This window comes from Gossypium hirsutum, chromosome D03, assembly GCF_007990345.1.
Source record: "Gossypium hirsutum isolate 1008001.06 chromosome D03, Gossypium_hirsutum_v2.1, whole genome shotgun sequence".
Taxonomy (NCBI): domain Eukaryota; kingdom Viridiplantae; phylum Streptophyta; class Magnoliopsida; order Malvales; family Malvaceae; genus Gossypium; species Gossypium hirsutum.
The window spans coordinates 36,639,728-36,663,827 of record NC_053439.1 but is presented as its reverse complement, the minus strand read 5'-3'; the positions used below and the strand labels follow the sequence as shown (position 1 = coordinate 36,663,827).

Below are 24,100 nucleotides of genomic sequence, written 5' to 3'. Positions count from 1 at the left end.
TCCTAAAATCAAAATTTGACAAAAATCACTTTACAAAATCATCAAACAACACAATCAAAGTTTCAAATACATGGTATTCATAAAAAAACATTCAAAATGCATTAATAGAAACTTCTAAAATTTTTAACAGATTCAAAAACGAAGGTATGAGCTAGCTTGACCTAGTTGCAACAATATCAAAACATAAAAATTACAAGAAACAGACTCGAAATGAACTTACATGCAAGAGAAAATATTGGCCGAACCTCCCAAGCTATGTTTCCATGGTGGCTTCCATTACGAAGAAAAGAAAATGAAGAAGAAAACTTGTTTCATCTAATTTGATTAATTAATTTATTTTTATTTACAAATTTACCATTAATACTAATTTCTTTCAATTTTTTTCTTTAAAATTAGCTCCATTACCGCCCACTATCTAAAATAAGGACTAATTTCCTTATTGCTCCTCCCAAATTACAAATTATACTATTTAATCATTCAAATCTAATAGTAATCAAGTTTTACATCCTTTACAATTTAGTCCTTTTTAATTAATTAACTATCTAAACATTAAAATTTCTTAACGAAACTTTAATATAACCTGAATAATACTTCATAAATATTTATTAAAATATTTACAGCTCGATTTATAAAAATGAGGCCCTGATACCTCATTTTCTAAAATCACTTGACCTTAGGGTCTTACCACTTGAACTTAATTCTTCATTCAAATAACATAATTTTCAAATTAAAAATTTATTTTAATACTACAATTGACTCATAAATATTAAATAATAATATTTACGAGCTCACTTGTCAGATTTGTGGCCCCGAAACTATTGTTTCTAACACCACTGAAAAATAGGTTGTTACATTGTGTGTGTTGTAACATCCGATATCCGGATCTGATAATTCAAGTCAAGTAGAGGGTGTTACAAATTAAATGGTATCATAGCTTTTGGTTTAGCCGGTCCTATGGCAGTTAAGTGAGAGTCATCCTTATATGCATAATACGCTGAACCTGGCTTAGTCTTTGAAGTAAGTTAAGGACTTTTGTGTAAAGAGCGCTTTGGTATACTGTTAATGATAGGGAAGTGACAGCAAGAAAGAGAAGATTTCATGAGTTTAGGATGGGTTTGAGGGTAAATTTTGACAAGTCTTTCAAGTGGTTACTATTTAGTTCTCATGCTTTAAATAATTCTGATTTCTATGTGCTGGTAAGGTTCCGTTAGACATGTTTTTAAACCAAGTTTTTGTGGTTTAGGAATATGTTATTATCTTTTAACAACTGCTATGAGAAGTGAAGAAGAATAAGAAGAAGAATTGGTAATCAAATGCTTAATTTGGTTGCTGAAAACTGCTATCAGATGCTTGTGGTATCAGCTTGTAAATGTTGCATTAAAAGCGTCTAAATGGTAAGTTTTGAGGTTTTAACTCCAATTTCCTACCTAAATCCCTGTCTAATTAGCATGCAACTCTCAGTTATAGAGCACCTTCATTCAAGTTCACATTTAATTGGTCATTTTGATTTTAAACTATTTGTTTATGTTGAATGAAGTTATTGCTATTTGACTTAATGATTTCCAATTATGTCTGCTCAATTATGCTATAATGTGTTCATACATGGTTGATAAATTATATTTCTTAAATGAGTTTAAGGTGTTAATTGGGTTGTTCAATTATGATATTAAAGTCTGTAATTGTGTTTCTTAAATGTGGTTAAAGTGTTATAATTATACTTTCTCAAATGATATTAAAATGTTGTGCATCTTGTGCTATTTATGCTATTCCAAAATGACCTTAACGTGTTGTCTAGTTTGTGTCAATTATACAGTCTTAAAATGACATTTTTATGTTGTCCATTGGGTACTTTAATGCTGGAATTTCAACATTTAAATTCTCTATTTTTAGGATGTTTAAAGCTGGAAAATGCTACATTTGTATACACTATTTGGTAGGTTCTCTATATAAAAACCTCCACTCGCTAATCCCTCACAAGAGGATTTCCTCATAGATCTACTAAACGATATAAAATTGAATGAAAGATGAACATGAAGAAAAATTCAAGAATAGATTTTAGAAGAAGCTTGATTTGAATTAAGCGCAGAATCCTCACAGAGTTTAATAGTAATTCGAGAATCTGACTTCTTTACAAAAGTAAATAACAAGAACAAAAAATCTAAAACCTAAGAAAAAAGAAAATCTAAAAAGAATATTATATCAAGTGTAAAATATATGTAACATGTGCTAAATGACCCTATTTATAGACTTTAGGGTAGTGGTCGTCCACAACCCTAAGTCAATTGTCATCTTTGTGTTTAATGTTTGATTGTAAGGACCAAAATTCCCCTGGCTCGTAATTATTTCCCATACAGAGATGATGTCGTGACACATCAGGTCCTGTGTCGTGATATCGAGGGCAGTATACCTAGCTTCAAGGTGTCTTCAGGGGTATGTCACGACATCCTTAGGCTGTGTCGTGACATTGAAGGTAGTCTTGGAATTCTTCTATGCTTCTCTCTATGTTGCGGCATCGCATGCTCCATGTTGCAACCTAGTGACCAGTATTGGGTTAATACGCCTTAGCCTCATTTGGCCCCTAAGGTCAATAAAGGACTCAAATTACCCATTTTATTAACTTAACTAATACTTACGAAAATGTAATTAAAACTTAACCAAAATGCTTATGTTCAAGCTCCTAAAGTACGAAAACTAGTTTAATATGCTACACTGAATTACGACAGATCAAACTCCCCCATACTTAATTCATTGCTTGTCCTCAAGCAACACAAACAAAAATAATAAACGAAAAGGTGACCCTCAAACAAGTATAGTATAAGTGTTAGCTTTGGAGCACATGATTAGACATTTCATACTCACATATAATCTTGGCATGAGATATAACTGACGTACCACTTTTGGTTTCAAACACATAAGTTAAGTATAGTAAAAAACATACAAGCATTAAGGGTCTCAAGTTCCATCAATAAATTATACAAATAATTTGATTATTCTAGCAGAACACAAACAGTCATAAATGTAATTATTGAGTATGATTTCGAATTGTGAATAGTCTACCTAGATCACATAGGGCTTTTCGGCTTGTAACGTTCTGAGGCTTAGGACAGGTGTGGATTTCAAAAATAGTAAGCATCAAATAATTTCAAGCACAAAAATAGTTTGACAAATTATATTGCCCCATATTCTCCCCCTTAGTAACCCTTTCTCGCTCACTGCCTTATTACTCCTTCTCTCACCTTCCTTATTTCTCCACATAGAAAGTCATAGCATAATATAACAATTACGGTTAACTCATGAGTTTTTGTGCACTAATGAACAATCTTTTCTACTTTTTTCACTTTGTCACGTTTTTCTTTTTTTCTAACATATCACACTCACAAATGCTTTTACTTTTCAAGTAATTTTTCTACTCATTTTGGTTTTCTTTTTGAATTTTTTTTGTTGCACATATTGGCTAACCTATAACCATTATATCACATTGATCCTTCCTATTTCACTCTATTTTTACAAAATCTTCCATAATGCATCTACTTAACCCTCAATACATATGGTCAAACATCTATAGTCGTGCAGTTCAGGACCAAAGAAAATGGGTAAGTACAAATTGATATTTTGGCTCGGGTTTTATATGAAGGTTCAATAAGAAGTATTTTCTGGCTCAAAAATAGGTACTAAAGATAAATAACAGGGTTAGCTTTTTGGCTCTGGGTGTATTCCAAACAATGTCTTAGGTCATCTTTAGATATCTCAATATTCACAACTCTAACCAACCAAACAACAAAAAATTCAACAATTTATCGTTCATACTAGCATGCTCATTTCCTTATATTGTTTATATCATTTTGGTACATTCGATTGCTTAATACCTATTTTACAATGTAATATATAGAACTTATTAGTCTAAGAATAAAAAATTTAAAGTCACCTATCCTCATGCCAGATTTATTGTAAGTACAAGCAAACTATGTACATAATCCTAACCAATCACTTGTACTTCTACAAGCTCAAGCACAAAAATAATAAGAAAAATCAAAGAAAAGCATAGAAATTTAAAATAAATTTCCTATGTTACCCCCTACAAATATAAGGAAAAAGTAACCTGGTTAATCATGATAGTTCCATAGGCTATTGGTGGATGCTTCCTCCATTACTCGTTGAAAACTTTAACTGTCGTGTCTCCTCTTTGTTTGGTTCCTACGTAGAAAATTAGAACACGACATAAAATAACTAGTAATCTGCTATAAACTCAACTCCTAAAATAATCAAATTAAAATTATCCAAGAATTAATACAATCTTTAAAAAAATAACTAAAACAAATTCAATCATCCTCCTCAAAATCCATCTCATCATCTCCTTTTTCATCATCATCCTCTCCTTCCTCTTCACTTTCACGTGCCTCTTCCTCCTACTCAGGATGTGTCGGCCCAAACATATCTGGCATATAATTAGGTACCCTAATATTGTTCTATCATGCAAACTCCTGAAAGATTGGGCCCAATTTCTGCATCCAATGTATCATCCAATCCAGCTTTGGATGACTGCTCTCTCCAACTTCTTGTTGAGCAGTTGATTTTACTTTCCTTTGAGACAAAGCTGGAGCTGTTGCCACCTCTTGTTGGTGTTTGTTCCACTCTTTTATCTACTTTGCTAGAAGTTCACATTATTATGTAAACAGAGTGTCATCTATTATGCTTCGAGATGGCCTCATTGGTTATTCTATGGATGCCATTGGAACACCTACTTTTTTGCATAAAGCCGTCACCAAGTAGGAGGAGACCACTGACACATGTCTTTATATTTTGGTAGATTTATTTCCCGATGCATATATGTTTTTTCTACAGAATAGCATATAACAAAACCACTCAGAAAGTATTGAAATTAGACACATTTAAAGCAAGAACAACTCATGTGCATAAAAATTGAATCCACATTTTATCTTCAGGAAACATTATAGGTTGATGAAAGGAATTTGGGATATTGGTACCTAGGCGATATTTTCATTCACCCTTTCCTTTTGTTAAAAAGTTTATAATGTTATCCATATCTATGTTTCAAAAATACTTAAGTCAATTTCATCAATAAAATATTTTTTATAGTATGTGGCATTATAAAAATCACAAAAAAATTGAGAGGTTATTCGGACTTCTTTCCCTCGTACAAGTACTATTTCCTACATATGAGCTTCGTTATTTCTAGACTCTTGGTCCCGTAAAGATGCATAAAACTCTTGAACAACAAAGACCACAAAAACGTCTTTTGGGATCATCCAAAAGCATTCCCACCTACGACATCTAGCTAAAGGCCATATTTCCTTGCAGTGAATCATTGATAGATCAAATCCCCTCTTTTGAATGAAGGTTTTTCCTTCAAGTTCTATAAAATATTTTTCAACATTCGGATTTGAGAAACTAGAGGGGTTTGGAATTATCGATGATTTTGGTTCATTAGTTCTTCGACCCTTTCTAAGGGGCATAGTGTTCTTAAAATAATGAAATATCAAGCAATTATTTTCAATGCAACAATAACAAGTTTGAGTTAGGAACTCTTAACCTTGTACAAGTCGTGGATTTCCTCGTGACGTTCGTTTCTTGTTGTTCCTTTTAGTGTTTCCTATCCTTTCTCTGCACCAAATTAGATTGAAAGAAGAAATATCTAATAAACCAAGCTGGAGAAGTAAAAAGTGAATTTTAGGGATTTAAATGAAAAAGGGTTTTGAGGTTGAGAGAGTTATGGAGGAGTTTAGAATATTTTGAAAATTTTAGAATGGAAGATTAGAGTGTTTTAAGTTAAAAATTAATTTTTTGGGGTTAAAAACTAGGTATAATAGAGGATTAGCCCGCTAGGTTGCATAATCATGTCAGGTTAACCCTGCAAAACATTGCAACGCTGTCAAGACACATGGGTTCCATGTCATGACATCCCTGTCAGATTACCGTTGTCGCGACATCCAGGGTTTGATGTCGTGAAACACTTTGGACTTTTGGATTTCTAGGTATACTGGCTTCGGTATCGTGACACACAAAGACCGTGTCGTGATGTCGAGATGATTTTCTCAATTTCATCAATTCTACCCTTGATGTTGCTACACGGGGTTATCATATTGCGACATTAGCTTAGTTTTCATCCAAAATTCCAATTTTTAGAGTGTTACGAGTTCTATAAAACATAAAATCTAATTAAAATCTAAACTAAACAGTTAGCTAAATATAAAATAATTTACAAAAAGTTAAATATTAATTTAAAAAGTTTAATTTTTATCATCAGATTCATCCGATAACATCATTATTTCGCAAAAAAGATGATTCTCTGATTCTATCTGTATTAGTCCATCGCCAATCTACCTTTGTCCGTTTATCCCTTTCCTTAAACTTGTCTTTTCGACTTGCATAGGTTAAAAAAAATGTCCCTTAACTTGGGAGTATTAGAAATAAATGATTCATTGCAATGCTCCCCTAACTTCTTCCTACCTTCATCGCTCAGTTGGTAACCACACTTAAAAGTTTTAGTCTCACCATTGATTTTCATGCTTAATTCATTTTTTCTAAATCGATAGTGGACCTCGAGGTAGCTAGAAAAGGTCTACCTAGCAAGATTGGTATTTCTCGATATTCCTCAAAATCTAGAACTACAAAATCGTCGGGATGATAAAGTTGCACACCTTGAATAACACATCTTCCAGTACTCCTTTCGGATGTATTGGGGATCTATCGGCCAACTATAGTGCTATTTGGGTATTTTTGAGTTCCCCTAACCTGATTTTTTCATAAATAGATAAAGGCATTAAATTAATACTAGCTCTCAGGTCACATAAAGCTCTATTAAAATGAATGCTCCATATCTCTATAGGAATAGTAAAACTTCTCGAGTCTTTCACTTTTTGAGGAACTTGTCTCGAAATAATAACACTATAGGAAGCACTTATATTAACTTGTTCATCTACCTTAATCTTCTTACGCCTAGATATAATTTCCTTTAAAAACTTGGCATACTTAGGAACTTTCTCAATTAATTCGATCAAGGGCAAGTTAAAATTTATCATTTTAAACAAGTTCAAAAAACTTACAAATTAGTCTTCATCCCGCTTTTGCTTCTCTTCTAGTCTTGAAGGGAACAATATTTTTGCAGCAGCAGGATCTTTAGTTGTTGCTATCTCTGGCTCAACTACCAGTGCAACTACTTCTTCTAACTCTAGTTCATCCTCAGCTTTTGGATGTTCTTTATGAAAATCATTAGTATTCTCCATATTTACCTCCTGAGTTGGGTTCTCTTGGCTACTTAGTACTTTACCCAATTGAAGCGTTATTGCTTTCACATGCTTCTTTTCTTTTCTATGAGGATTATTTTTGTTATTAATAGGAATGGCTGTGCTAATTTTTCTTTTATATCACCCATCATGCTCATCAATTGGCTCATCAAGTTTCGTCAATGTTCTCGTTCAATTGGTGCACTCAGACTACACGTGCTTTACATCTATTCTCATTGACTGCGTCTCCCCCTTGATCCTATCCATATGTTAACCATAGATAGTATGGTCACTCCGATTGGATTTGTCCTGAGGTTTCTACAAATAAGGAGGTTGATTGTTTTTTTTAATTTGGTTAGAGCTATTACCTCCTCCTTGGTTTCCACCCCATCTCAGGTTCAAGAGGTCTCTCCATCCAAGATTCTATGTACTTGAATAGGAATTTCCACCCCTATTTCTGATTTAGCTCACATCCTCTGTAGGATTATTAATATAGGGGAAGAGCGGTTTGTCACCTCCATAAATAGATGGTGTAATCTTTTCAACCTTTATCCAGTTGATTCTATCCACTAACTGTTAATATCGGTCATCTTCTTGAACTGCCTTTACTGTAGATGGTCTTTGGCCATATGTATATCGTTCAATTGGCCACTGGTAAGAATTCATCGCCATACTTTCTGTTAAGTTGTACACATCCTCGTATGTTCTGTTCATTAAGGCTTCTCTTACTGCTCTATCTAATCCTAACCTCGAATGCCCATCCAACTCGTTGTAGAAAATTTACAGTTGCAACAACTCAGGCAATTTGTAGTGTGGGCATTTCTGAATTAGCATCTTAATATGCTCCCATGTTTTATGAAAGCACTCCCCTTCTAACTATTTGGACAATGAAATTTCCCTTCTTAGCTGGACCGTCTTGTTAGTGGAAAAGAAATTTTATAGGAATTTCCCTACAAGTTCATCCCATGTCATGATTGATCCTAATGCCTATGAATCTAGCCAAGAAAAGGAGTTATCGATTAATGAAAAGGGGAACAACCGAAGAGGAATAGCATCATCAGTGATCCCATTGCATTTGAAGGTATCACAAAGCTGGAGGAACCGTTTTAAACACTGACTCAAATACTCCGCCATTGTTCTGCGAAACTACAAATTGTTCTAAATCATAACTGGATTAATCTTGAAATTATTAGTCGTGATAGCTGACCTCATTATGCTTCCTTGAACCATATCCAGATTGGTAGCGCATACTCTCTCAGAGTCCTCTCGTTATGCACCATGTTTAGATTTGCGGGTAGCTGTGGTGGTGGATATTCTAGATTGTTATTATTAGCCTTGTCGAACAGTGGATTCTCACGTAGTATGTTGCCTACAGCAGGTGGTGGATTCTGCATCTGCTACTACTGTTGTTGTTGTTGTCAACGATTTTTACGTATTATTCTGCATATGCATCTGCATTCTGCATTTGTGACCGACTCTATAGGTGTTCCCCTACTACGAGTCATACATTAAACCCAAAAAGATAAAAAGTAGTAGAGAACAAGAAAATTAAATTCGTAACTATAACCTAAAAGTTTTCTAATTATTCTATTATTATGTAAAAATTAAAACTAATATAATGACGTTGTCTCCACAGCAACGACACCAACAACTTGACCGCCTTCGGATGTACCAATGTCCAAAGTAGAAATCCTGCACAAAAGCTGTGAAAAAGTGATATCCGCAAGTATACGGGTCAGGTTGTAATATAGTTACAACTAAGTAGACAAGTACTCTGAGGATCGTACCCAAGGGAGGCGAGCACTAAATTAATTATAATCTAATCATAAATACATCTAATTAATACTCTTATCAAATTATAGTACGAAGAGTTAAAAGGGAGGTTTTGATGAACTACAGTAAAAAATAATAAAGTAAATAAATGAAAAACGAATAAATGAAAAGCAAGAAATCAAATAATCGAATGTATATCAAATATGGGCATCGGTGATTAGCTCACTTTGGTAGTCATAATCAATTGTCATCTCAGGCTTTCTTGTTCAATAAACTAAACAATACCCCAGCAGGATCTTCCGATGCGTCTACTGAAATATTGAGTCGGCAAGAACTACATATCTTCTGACCTCACACTTTAAACCAGTTTAGGGTTCAGGTGTTCACAGATAGGAAATACAAAATTTGGGATAATTCCCACCTTGATAACTTCCTAGGGTTATCAGGCCTAGGGTTTAGATTCCTCCTTTCGTGAACAGCTGACCTGTTAAGAAATCCCTGCAGAATAGTTAATTATTGATACCTCCACTCCCTAATCCCCCAAAGAAGGATTAGTTCCTAATGGATATACTAAATGATATAAACTTGAATGAAAGAATGAACAAGAAGAAAAATTCAATAATAGAGTTTAGAAGAAAACTGATTTGTATTAAGCGCAAAATCCTCACAAAGTTTGATAGTAATTCTAGAATCTGACATCTTTTCAAAAGTAAATAACAAGAATAGAAAATCTAAAGCCTAATAAAAAGAAAATCTAAAGACTAAATCTAAGACAAAATTATAACAAGTGAAAAGTATATGTAACATGTGCTAAATAATCCTATTTATAAAATTTTGGGTGGTTGTCGTCCTCAACCCTAGTTAAGCTGTTGCCCTTATGTTTAAGGTTTGATTGTGTGAACCAAAATGCCCTTGGCTTGTAATTATGTCTCATACAGTGGCGATGTTTTGACACACTAGGTCTTGTGCCGCGGCATCGAGGCAGTGTACTCAGCTTTAGGATGTCTTCATGGGTATGTCGAGACATCCTTAGGTTAGGTCGTGACATCAAAGACAATCTTGGAATTCTTCTATTATGCTCTTTTTGTAGCAACATCACATGCTTTGTGTTGTAACCTAGTGACTAGTATTAGGTTAATACACTTTTTCATGGTCTCTTGTACACTCACAAAGTATATTAGCTCACCCTTAGGCCTTATAAGGTCAATAAAGGACTCAAATTACACATTTTATTAACTTAACTAATACTTATGCAAATGTAGTTAAAACTTAACTAAAACGCTCATGTTCAAGCTCCTAAATTGCAAAAATTAGTTTAATTTGCTACATTGAATTACGTCAAATCATTGCATACGGTCGGTATCTTTTGTTCATTATATAAGCTTCTTGATGAATTTTATTGTTATTCAAAGAAGTTGTTAAATACTTATGTCATATTAAAAGGGATTGATTAGTGAGAAGTTAATCGTTATATGTTGTGAATCATGATACTCGGTAGGTAGTTAAAGGATGTTCAAATGTTGAAATTTATTATGTTTGAAGTGTAATATGTTGTGAATTATAATGTTTGAATGGTAAAATAATGATATTTATATGCTAAAAATCATCTCATTTGAAAGCTGAACCTGGAAGTGCTTAATGTGGTGACTTATGGTTTTTGAAGGCTGAGTTTTTCATTATTAAATGCTAAAACTAAGGTTGTTTGTACGATGTATTTACAGTAATAATTTTTAAGTCAATGTATCTTAACTAAGTTGTAAATGTGTTTAATTGTCCCTTGCACTATTGGTGTATTATGTCCAATGAGGGACATATTGATTCGTTTTGCTACCGAATGCCATATGATATTGTTGTCTACATTGTCTGGGTTAAGTCAAATAAAATTTGAGAAAGGAAGTTCATATATGATATTTATATTTAAACTGTTGTGTATTAAAATTACGGATCATGTGTATATAAATGTGTTACGATGTGTTTGAAGTATGAAGTAGTGTTATTTCTAAGATAAGACTAAAGTTGTTACCAGGAAAGTAAAAAGAATTGTTATGGGATTTAGGCACTTTTTATGCTCAGATTGAATAGTTATGGCTTAGTGACTTTGAGTACTTAGTATGTGGTAGATATATATAAGTAGATATACATGTTTTATTTAGGAAAAATAAAGGAGATAAATGGCCAATATTTGTAAAGAAGCAATTGTACATATGAAGTTTTTCAAAGGCCTAGGGGCGTTTGAAAAATCAAGAGTATCTGCCAATCGAGACTAAATGTTTGCATTCACGCCAATTAGAATCTACAGAGTGTGCACATTAATGAAAATTTTGTTATAAGTATGTGGGGCATTCCGCTAATCAGTGTTTTATGCTTAGCATAGAGTGCTAATTATACATCCTTAGTAGTGGAAATTTTCAAGTTGAAAATATTTCAAGGACGAAATTCTCCTTAAAGATGGAAGAGTTGTCACACCCTAAATTTGGTGGATCCGAGATGAAGGCGTATATATGTGAAGGTTACCTATTTTGATGCACCATTACAGCATAGTCCACCATTTTATAGACTTTTTCCAAAATAAAGTCGACATTTAAAGAATCCGCTCGTAGAAGTATATAAAGGTTTCATCTTGAGTTTTTCTTTGATTGCAGAAAGAGTACGAAAAATGAAGGCTACGCCTCAGAGTGTTGGTTGAACATGTAGCGCCTACTAAGTATATGAGAAAGCTATAAGGAAATTAACTGTCTTTAAGAGCACGCCATACGTGAGTCACCGCAAAGGTGTAATACACCTGGTTGCACGAACATTGTACTAGTTGGCTCTCGTAATGGGATTAATTGAGGGTCAATTGGAGTGATTTCACTCTCTTCTTGACTAGCCTATCTTTTAACGTCAACTTCACCTTATTTTTCCTCTATTTGCCCTAGATTTTTAGTAAGGAAAATAAAGGATAATTTCAGTAAATATGGCCACTTGTCAAAATCCACTAAGAGAAGTCGAGTATGTAACAACCCTAACCTGTATCCGTCACCGAAATAGGGTTACAGAGTATAACCAGAGTTTTAGAGTACAAACAAATAGAATTTTAAACATTTCATAACATATCAATATTCATATCACAAACCAATAAAAAAACATTGATATTGTCCCATATACAATCACTAAGGGCCCAAACTATGCATTAGAAATAAATCGGGACTAAATCGAAATCTTGGAGAATTTTTTGAAAAACATTGAAAAATTTCAAAGCTGAAGGGGTCACAAGGCTAGTAGACACGCCCGTGTCTCAGGCCATGTGGGCATTCAAAATAGGGACAGACAGTCATGTCCCAACCCGTGTCCGTGCCCGTGTAACTCACTGACTTGCAACCCTTCAAAAACTACAGGCCGTGTACCCTTCGAAGTAATCATTTGCTAGGCCGTGTACCCTTCGAAGTAACCTCACATGCCCATGTGCTGGGCCATGTGCTAGGCTGTGTAACAGCTTGACTTGCAACCCTTTGAAAACTACAGGGGACACACACAGCTGTGACACACGCCCATGTCTCTGCCTGTGTGGATGAAAACAGACCATTTTACATCCATATTTCTCAGCCAATTTGGTGTAAACCTACACCCAAAAATGCACATATACACAAACTATAATCAGACATCCCAAACAAGCATAATCAAGCCTTATAGAAATGGTATGATCACATACAACCTATATGCCTTTAGGCACCTTAAATGACAACTTATAAACATGACAAATCATGTGTTCAATATAACCAATCGTTATATATGCATATTTACACCAAAACATACCATGTAGATCATTTACAAAAGCATACCCTTTGGTACCAAAACTCTATTCTAAAACTAGCATCAAATGACCATATAAATCGTTTCCACCAAAATGCCAACTTTCCACAATTACATCCTATCACAAAGCACATATTTAATATGCATGTTCATACCACAATTTTCGTCTTCCATAATTTAACCATAAAAAGTTATTCATCAACCATTAGAGAGAAAATATTTACATACTATATACTAGACTTATACTATCATCAAAGTGCCACAACAGTAGCCAAACAAATGGCCAAATTGTCATCAAAGCATATAGGCCAACATTAGACAAAATAACCTATACATGCCATTGTAACCAAACATAAACCAACCAAAAGTATCAAGTGAGCCGATGGATAGTGTGATTTAGCTTCGACAAGCTTTCAACTCGAACAAGCTTTCGATTCACTTAAAACACAAAAAATATACCGAGTAAGCATTTAACCTTAGTAAGTTCGTATAACATAGAATTTAACTTACCATTTGATCAAATAATAGGTAAGTAATAAAATGATCCAACACAACTTGGCCAAAACCCTAAGCACATATACACAAACCACATTAGTCATGTAAATTCATATATGAATTAATAATTATGGATGAGCTCAACAATTAATCAAGTTCCGATATACATGTAACATCCATATCATGTATCTATATATCATGTAAACTCATTTCCATGTATTTCATGTAAATACCTGTAATAGTTCATATCGAACTCATATCATCTCGTAACAAAACATTGCCTGTTGAACCATTAGAAGATCATTGGATACTCTAGATAGCTCACACATAGTATGCTAAACTGTAATCTGTCAATTCCTTTACATGTATGCTCATACGAGCTATGAATCAGTATGCTATCACGAGCTGTAAATCAGTAAGCTTATACAAACTGCACCACAAGAAATTTGTAGTGTTCGTACCTAGTTCTAAATGCAGTTTTTGGCACATCTGAATCTTTCTCTCGTAGCTTATAGTAGCCAGAATGAAGATTAATCTTTGAGAATACTGTGGCACCTTTCAACTAATAAAACAAATCATCAATTTGAGGTAGTGGATATTTATTCTTGATTGTAGCCTTGTTGAGCTGATGGTAGTTAATACATAATCTCATCGATCTGTCTTTTTTCTTAACAAACAGAATCGGTGCACCCCAAGGTGAAAAATTAGGTCGAGCAAAACCCCTATCTATCAACTCTTACAGCTATTCTTTCAACTCTTTCAATTCGGTTGGAGTCATTCTGTAAGGTTCTATCGATATCAGTGATGTTCCCGATACAAGTTCTATAGCAAACTTAACCTCTCCGACCGACGGTAATCCAAGTAACTCTTCTGGAAACACATCGAGATACTTACAAACCACTGGCACCGATTCAAGCTTCGATTCATAAACTTTAGTATCCAATACATAAGCAAGGTAAGCATTCCAACCTTTTCTCATATACTTCTATGCTGACATAACTAATATCACAATAGGCAACCCACTTGGATTATCTGATTCAATACGAAGCGTCTCACCATTTTTACATTTTAATACAATAAGCTTTCATCTACAGTTTACAACAACATCATGCAGAGTTAGCCAATCCATACCCAAAATCACATCAAATTCATCAAACAATAGTAGCATTAAATCAGCCGAAAAATTGTAACCCCGAGTCATTAAAAGATAATTCTTGCAAACTTTATCAACTAGCACATGCTATCCTTGGGGGTTTGATACTTTAACCATGCATTCAGTAGACTCAACAAGTAAATTTTTACTAGATACTAAATTAGTGCAAACATAAGACGTATTCTGATACAGTCATGCGGCCCCGTTTGAGCTCCAGAAATTCTTTATGTTTTTAATCTAGAAACCTCTGACTGATATATTTCTTTCAAAAATTGGTTTAGAAAAATTCCCAGCTGATCTGATCTCTCGGCACAATTGAAATCAACGTGTTCCACCACTGATATGCTGAATCTTTTAGTAACGATACCACACATTTAACACATTTAGCCAGTGTACATGATAGCTCATCAAAAATCCTACTTGCATTCTCTAACCAGAATTTAGCTCTCTCGGGATCATCCTCGGCTGTAGCTCGAAATTCTTCAACCTTGTACTTACGTATCTTATCAACAGGAAGCTTCCAAACTCAGACTGATTCCATACCTTGAGGAATAACAGGAATCGATTGGGGAGCATGAGGGGGTAGAGGTTGTTGAGCAGCCAGGTTTGTCCATACGAACTGGGTGAACCATTCATTCATCATTTAGAGGAAGGCTTCCTTAGCCTCTCCTGCTCGGCCCACAGATACGGGCCTCATACTGCTTGAAGCTACTTCGTGAACAGAGGCTTGAGCATTGCTCTTAATTTAATCGGAATCAGCTCGATTGGATGTCATTTCTATATTAAAACATGTTTAAAATGGTCAGGAGATATAACACTAACACATGTTATATAATGGCATGTATAGCTAGATTCATACACGCTACGCTCGGTCTGACAAATGACTAAACTGTAGCTCTAATACCAATAAATGTAACACCCCTAACCCGTATCCGTAGACAAAACAAGGTTACGAAGTATTACCGGAGTTTGCAGTACAAACAAACAGAATTTTGAACATTTCATAAAATATTAATATCCATATCAAAAACCAATAAAAAAATTCATATTATCTCATATAAGAGCCCTAAAGGCCCAAAATATGCATTAGAAACAACTCGGGACTAAATCGAAATCTTAGAGAATTTTTTAGAACACATTAAAAAATTTCAAAGTTGTAGGGGTCATATGGCCGTGTGGCCAGGCTGTGTGACTCACATGGCCAGTACATATGCCCGTGTCTCAAGTTGTGTGGGCATTTGAAATAGGGACACACAGTCGTGTCTGTGCCCGTGTAACTCACTGACTTGAGCCACACGGCTAAGCCATACGCCCGTATGTTAAGCCGTGTACCCTTCGAAGTAACATTACATGCCTGTGTGCGAGGCTGTGTGCTAGGCCATGTAACAGTCTGACTTGCAACCCTTTGAAAACTATAGAGGACACACGGCTGTGTCACCTGGCCGTGTGTCACATACAGTTGAGACACACACCCGTGTGGACGAAAATAGTTCATTTTACAAGCCATATTTCTCACCCAATTTGGTGTAAACCTAAACCCAAAAATGCACATATACACAAACTATAATAAGGCATCCAAAACAAGCATAATCAAGCCGTATTCAAATGGTATGATCACATACAACTAATATGCCCTTAGGCACCTCAAACGACAACTTATAAACATGACTAATCATGTGTTCAATATAACCAATTGTTCAACAAACATATATGCATATTTACATCAAAACTTACCATGTAGATCATTTAACAAAACATAACATATGGTACCAAAACGCCATTCTAAAACTAGTATCAAATGACCATATAAATCATTTCCACCAAAACACCAATTCACCACAATTATATCCTATCACAAAGCATATATTCAATATGCATATTCATACCACAATTTTCATCTTCCATAATTCAACCATACCAAGTTATTCATTAACCATTAGAGAGAAAATATTTACATACCATATACTAGACTTATACTATCATCAAAGTGCCAAAACACTAGCCAAACAAATGGCAAATTTGTCATCAAAGCATATAGGCCAACATTAGCCAAAAATAACCTATACATGCCATTGTAGCCAAACTTAAACCAATCAAAAGTACCGAGTGAACCGATGGATAGTGTGATATATCTCCGACAAGCTTCCAACCCGAACAAGCTTTCGATTCACTAAAAACACAAAAAATACATCGAGTAAGCATTTAACCTTAATAAGTTAGCATAACATAGAATTTAACTTACCATTTGATCAAATAATAGGTAAGTAACAAAGCATAATCCAACACAACTTGGCCAAAAGCCTAAGCAAATATACACAAACCACATTAGTCATGTAAATTCATATTTGAATCAAGAATTATGGATGAGCTCAATAATTAATCAAGTTCCGATATACATGTAACATCTATATCATGTATCTATATATCATGTAAAATCATTTCCATGTATTTCATGTAAATACCTGTAATAGTTCATATCGAACTCATATCATCTCGTAACAAAACATTGCCCGTTGAACCATTTAAAATATCGTTGGATACTCGGGATAGCTCACACATAGTGTGGTAAAATGTAACCCGTCAATTGCTGTACATGTATGCTCATACGACCTGTAAATCAGTAAGCTTATACAAGCTGAGAATCGGTAAGCTCTCACGAGTTGCAATTGGTAAGCTCATACGAGCTAAGAATCGATAATCCCTAATGACATGTCATTTGTATCCTACGAATTCCTAATGTTCAAACGGGACTCGGTAATTGTCGTACGTCGTCGGATATGCGATCGGTATTTACACATGGAAATTATACAAATCACACACATATAATTCAATTAAAACATATAAATACTCAATTTAATTACACGAACTTAACTCGACGAGTATTCGTAGATACGAAGTCGATTAATCTGAGACTTTCTCTTTGCCCCGACCTAACTTCGTACGAGGTCTAACTGGATCTACACGGATAAATTTAAATCAATTTAAAATATAATTCATTCAATTTAGTCCAACACATATTTTGGAAAAATTATTATTTTGCCCCTATACTTTTAATTTTTTTATAGTTTAGTCCCTAGGCTCGAAAAATAAAATTTATACAATTTTACCCCTACCCAGGCCTATTCAATTTTTATACATACTAATATCAGCCCATATATTTCACAAATTCACAAATTTTACCATAAATTTATCACAATTTTCAATTTATCCCCTAATTGATAATTTCAGTAAAAACTGCTTTACAAAAGTTATTTCTCTAACAATAACCATTCATTTTCTATCATCAAACTTCAAAACTCAGGCATGTTCATTAATGTTAATACCCTAATAGTTTAACAATTTCACAAATTAGTCCTTGAGCTAGCTAGATTAAGCTATAACGACCCTGAAAACGTATAAATCATTAAAAACGGGACAAAAATAAATTACCAATTGAGCATTTAAAGTTGCCAAACCCTAGCTTCAAAAAATGGCTTTTCTTTGTTTGATATTCGGTTGAAAAGGAATGGAAGAAGATGACAATTTGTTTGGTTTTATTTATTCTGACTTTAATTACTTAATTACCTAATTAACCTTTAAAATTAAACCAAATTTCAAAATTGCCAAGCCAATATCTTCCACTAACTTATTTGTGGGCTAATTACCATATAATGACCTCCACTTTAAATTTTTATAGCTATTTAATACCTTTAGCTATTAGAACTCAACTTTGCACTTTACGTAATTTAGTCCTTTTTACAAATTGAGCATGTAAACAATAAAATTTCTTAACAAAATTCTTATATAGTATTTGTATCATACTGTAGGCAATAAAATAATAGTAAAATAAGTTTTTTGACTGCAAATTTGTGGTCTCAAAACCACTGTTCTAATTTCACTAAAAAACGAGCTATTATAGAGTATATATATGGTAAGAAGAGAATTGAGAGATGGTTTTTTTTTCGTTCCATTCCACCCTCTAGTTCTTCTTAGATCTAAACATTCCCTTCCTCTTTGTTAACCTAAAAATTAAGATTTTGGGACAATTTGTGGATATTTAAACATCCTGGTAAGTTTGATAGCTCTACATGTTATGATTTTGAAAGAGTAAGGATGTATAGAAGCATAAAACTTTAGAGTATAATTAAGAGGTTTTGCAATGGGATGTTTTAAAATTGAGATGTTAGAAAACTATTTGTAAATGATATTTTAATGGAAGTTTTTGGTTCTTTTAAGCAATTGTTATAGCTGGTTTGGGAACGACAATCGAATTTGAAACTCTGAGCTACTATAAAAATGAGTATTAGGTGAGTCTTTATTTTGACTCATGCATGTTAATTGTTCAAGTGGAAATTTGTATGGTGATAACATCTCAGAAAACTGGTGAGTATATATGGTTTGTAGTATCATAAAGATGTTACATGTCTATAAATTATAATAAGATGATGTGTGGTAAGTATGCATGTAAAATATGATATGAGAGGGTATGAATTAGTCAGGTATGTCAACAAATCTGGGTAAGTTCATTCTATGTTAGTTAAACAAACATCTATTTGTGATGCCTCCGGTAGGGCAGATACATTGCTAATAGGATTGACAAATCACGACATGAAGATATGTCTAAGACTATGTGTAGAGACTCATGGCATTGTACGAAAATGAACATGCTTATGGTGATGCCTCTAGAGAGATGTAGATTAGACTGGCAAATCTCGACATTAAAATATGCATGAGATCATGTGGGAGAAACCCTATAGCATCATATGAGATAGTTTCATGGGACAATAAATACGTAATCCTCTGTGAAGCCCGTGCGACGCATTCTGTAAAGCCTTTTTGGTGTATTCGGTGATATATGTGTGACATATTCAGTAACGTCCTTGAAGTAAAGTCTAGTCAAACACTTTTGTGTCGTATCTCGGTAAGCTTTGAGATTTCTTCACTAGCTAATGATATGATAAATATATGGTAAGTGTAAAATCATCTCTGTTTTGGTTAATCTTATAGCAGAAACTGAATATGACTTGAAGGCATTTCTTGAAAGAGTTTTCTAAAAGGTGAATATGCCACAGTAGTCTGCCAGTATAGGTAATTTAGCGTATTCAAAATTATGAGTAGTCTAATAGATGTTAGATCTGAATTTGCTTATGATATGTAAGGAAGTAATCTGAATTATCTAGTGTCTACCAAATCTAAGTAATTTATGTGTCAAGTATAGAGGTTATCTGGAGTCTATGTTGTTCGCCAAGTTGAGTGTACTCTTAATTTGTATCATGGTTGTCTGGGATTCCCTGGAATGATTTAAAATTTATCATCCATCAAATAAGATGTGATCTAATTTGTGATCTGATAACTATCAACTTATTATGAGGATTCGCTAAAGTTAGAACTTGTATGAAGTTCATCTTAAAGATTCACTAGTATGAGTATATGCTAAGAGTAATATCTATAAGTACACCGATCTGGAATAAGTGTTCAATGATCGTCTGAGTGAAAATTTGTAGAAGGTAAGTTGTATGGGTATTACTATGAACAACGCATCTACTTACTGTAAAGGAATAAAAATTTGTATTGAGTAATAAATTTCAAATTCTGCCTATGAGGTGATTTGTGTATAAGATGATCAAGTATGGAACTTGGCGTATAACATGCACTCAATATTGGGAAGGTATTCGCCAAAAAAAGAAAGGATGTCTAGAATAATCAAAATAAGGAATTCAACAATAATTGGTTCAAGGTATTATAGGTTAAAACTCACTAAGTACAATTGAACTTACAAGTGTTTGGTTATGTTGCAGGTTCACCTGTAAGAGTGTGTCGGCCAAGAGAGACCAAGCCAAGATTGCGCTATGGTGGCATATCAACTTGTGAATACTGAGGGTATTACAGGGATATGACATTCAACTCACTACGCTTTAAGAAGTTAGTCTTAAATAAAGTTTTATGTTGTAATGTCATAACCTATTTATTTTCAAGTTTAATGTATTTCTTAAAGAGGTTTTATTATAAAAAATTTGATGAAATTCTTAATGCCATAATAAGTATATTTTTTGCTAGTTGAAAATTTTTCCTAAGTGTTTGTGTGTGTTGTAACATCGAATATCCGAATTCGGTGATTCGGGTTGGGTGGAGGGTGTTACACCTATACCTAACCTGACTATCAGATAAATATAGGAATGCTACATTATATATCGGAGTATTAACCAATCAAAATTTAACAAAAAAAAGCCTCATTTGGAACCTATTTATAACTTTTTGAGTCATTAATTAACAATTATCAATTTCACGAGGAGCTCGATAAGTTTCTTTAACATTTTAGCATTTAAAAGAGTGTTTTAAAGTAAATTATGAATTTTTGTGAAAAACAGGGCACACGGTTGTATGGCCAAGCCGTGTCTACCGCACGACCATATGGCCAAGCTGTGTGGATTTTGGAAACTGTGTGGTTCCAAAATTGACCAATTCCAGTAAACACATAGCCGTGTGGCCAGCCCATGTAACACTCAGAAACCGTGTGGGCCAAAATTGAAGGAAATTTTGTAAATTTGAAACTTTTACGCCTTATACCTTGCATATCAAATTTCAATAGAAAACCAACCAATTGATAATTTAAACATTTAAACAACCATAACTCCATCTTACCATCATATTACTCTTACATTTAGATTAAGTTCTTATAATTTATAAAGTTTGTAAAGTTTACATTTTAGTACTTTCTACCAGAAATACATACTAAATACCTATGTACATGTCATTCTAACCCAAAATTTAGATGTCATACTCTTTTGGCCTTGCGATGTGATGAAACGAGTAGCTCTCGAACCACTTTCTAGCTTCTCCTCTCATCTTTAACCTACGCGTTCAAAGAATATGTGTTAAGCTAAAATAACTTAGTAAGTACTACAAGAATTTAATCGTGAGCTTAAAGGTGTATTTTGAAACATGGTATTAATAAAGAATTATGTACATATCGAATGTCAATTTATTATATAAATACTTGTAACATTGATCACGCTTGTTCAAATTACACTTACCGATTTGTATTTCATTCGTAAGGCCTAAAGTAGACTTAATAGAATAGTCAGGACATATGGAACAGAATGAAACATCACCGAAGCGAGTAATAGTACACCACCAAAGTGGATAACAAAACACTGCTGAAGCGGATAAACAGAGTGTGCGCTAAATATTCCTTAATGGCAAGCCACTACTACCCTAATAGTTCTAATTTTGTCTACTTGTGCTTAACATCAAATATATCATATTTGCATTCATTTCAATTTCATCCATATTTTATAAATTATACATATAACTTGTAATTCACTTTACTTATAGTATTCATAACATAATCACTTTTACATATACTTCACTAAACTATTTTATTATTGACAATAACTCTCGTATAACATATTTCACCTTCATTACAATTTAGTCCTCTTTAATACCACTACATATATTTTAAATTTAATCATGTAAATAACAATTTCTACTAATAATAGTTAAAATAAAAATAGGATTAAACCTTTGTAGTACTTACAACCGAGGCTTGATTGTTAAGTTTCCTTCTTTCTTCACTCCTTGGCCACACATTTTCCTTTTTCTACAATTTCTTCCTCTTATTTCTTCTCTTCATTTTCATGACAAGCACATAACATTTACTTGTTAATATCATAACATCATAAAATATTTATGCACAACTAAAGAAACTAGCATGAATATTATTAAAGATCTTCTCTTCTTACCTTGAATTCTTGTTGTTATCACTAAACCTAATATTTCTCTTTCTTTTTAATAAAAAATTAACCCTCTTCTCATGGAACTAAGGTAAGTACCTTACTCTTCTATTGATTTGAGTAGTAAAACATGAAAGAAACTTGGTGAAATGAGCTTGGAAGATTCAAAAATGGTGAAAAATGACTTGTTTGGAATAAAAGAAAAAGATTAGATGGAGTGATTTTAGGGGTGACTTGATGAGCAAAGATGGGAAATGAAAAACATTTGATCTTCTCTTTCCTTCCTCTACAAACTTCATCTAAAATATATTTTAATTTTATAATAAAAATAATTAATTTTTCTATTTAGTCCTCCAATGAACAAATGCCACAATATCACCCCTAATCATGACATCTACATAATATCTAATTCATTTGTGTACCATTTTACCCTTACACTTTTCTTATATTTCCCTACATGATTCATGACTTATTTTGGTAAAATTTCACCTCTAATCCTTCCTCTTTTTCCATCAATTTCATGTCACTAACTAAGATTTTTAATTTCACACTTTAGCCCAACTACTTTTCCTTTTCCTACAATTTAATCAATACTACAACTTAACTTTTCGTATCTCAACTACGTTTTGATCCTTCTATGGGCTCTAACTATTTACTTCACCATCATTTTATTATTCCTATTAAATTTATTTCAAAAAATTCTTCAATATTCTTGACCTGGTATGCTACTGTACCATGAGGATGTTACATTAAGATTAGGGTTCGATTTAATTTGCATGTATACACAAATAATAGATAAAATTAATTATGGTTTTTTTTGTACAATGATGACTCGAGCCTAGGTCTTTCTTGGAGAAGGTGAACACCTGACTAATAAACCATAACTTGGTTGAAATTAACAATGATTTTTAATGTATTGAAATTATCAAATTTATTAATTATTTTAGATTTAATTTCAAAAAATTAATTTTTTTGTTTTTAGTATTGAAAACTTACTATCGAACAAAAAATAAAAACTATTTTTTTAACATTTTACATTTAAATATATTTTTAATTTAAAATAAAATAGAAATTTTATCAAAATTTATGAATCTTTATCAAAGTAAGTTTATTTTATGAATGAAACAACTATTGAGATTATATCATATAGTTGTAATATAAAGAAAACATGTAATTTTTGGATAAATACGACTACAAAATAAACTCGTTAGTACTGAGTGGAAGAATAAATTTAGCGTAAATTAATAAATAATATATGTGTGGTGGAAGAACCACTACTTAGAAGCAAATTCATCATGATCGGTGTAATCGACTAGTGGATGTCGCCCCCAAGGTTAACACAGTACTTCTATATTCATACACTCGAATAAAGAAGGTTGAAAAACAAGTGGAATTGCTCTTCTCAAGAAAATCAGACAATCACCAAAAAAACTAGAACAAAGGACTTGGGCAGAAAAAATCGGGAAATATAATCAGGAAAAGAACTTAAGAAAACAAGGAGGAAATATAGAGGAAAATAGAGGAAAGAAGAGTGTTTTCTTTTTTCCTTGTGTATAAAAACTGAAGAAAGGCCTGTTATTTATACTATTTGCTGAATGGCAAAATAGTAAGAAAGTAAGGTTAATTTTCACAACTGACCGATTTTTTTTGTAGATTTTCAGCATAAATATTGACCAGGTTTTCAACATATATATATTTATTTAAATATTAAAAGGAACAAAAATTTATCCAAAATTAAACACACACAGTACGTGTCGTAAACACGGACCGGGGCGGGCGGCGACGGTGTGTGTGTGATAGGCCCTTAGTCCCAATTAATCAATGAAGGGAATAGGCAAGTCTATATATAAACCCTCTTAGAAGCTTATTCCTAACCAATCTGGAATTCCACTTTGCACTACTAACATTCCCCCACTAATGCAAAGAATTGA

The 24,100-nt window shown here is 33.3% G+C and overlaps 1 long non-coding RNA gene across 1 annotated transcript; it reads right to left on the bottom strand.

Annotated features, from left to right (window-relative positions):
• Window positions 1-21,112: 21,112 nt before the first annotated feature.
• On the bottom strand, window positions 21,113-23,700 carry LOC121215469 (uncharacterized). The gene is made up of 3 exons (XR_005911308.1): window positions 23,448-23,700; window positions 21,974-22,063; window positions 21,113-21,289 (listed from the first exon to the last, which is right to left on the bottom strand). It is a non-coding gene; the product is annotated as an uncharacterized lncRNA (long non-coding RNA).
• Between the last annotated feature and the right edge of the window lie 400 nt (window positions 23,701-24,100).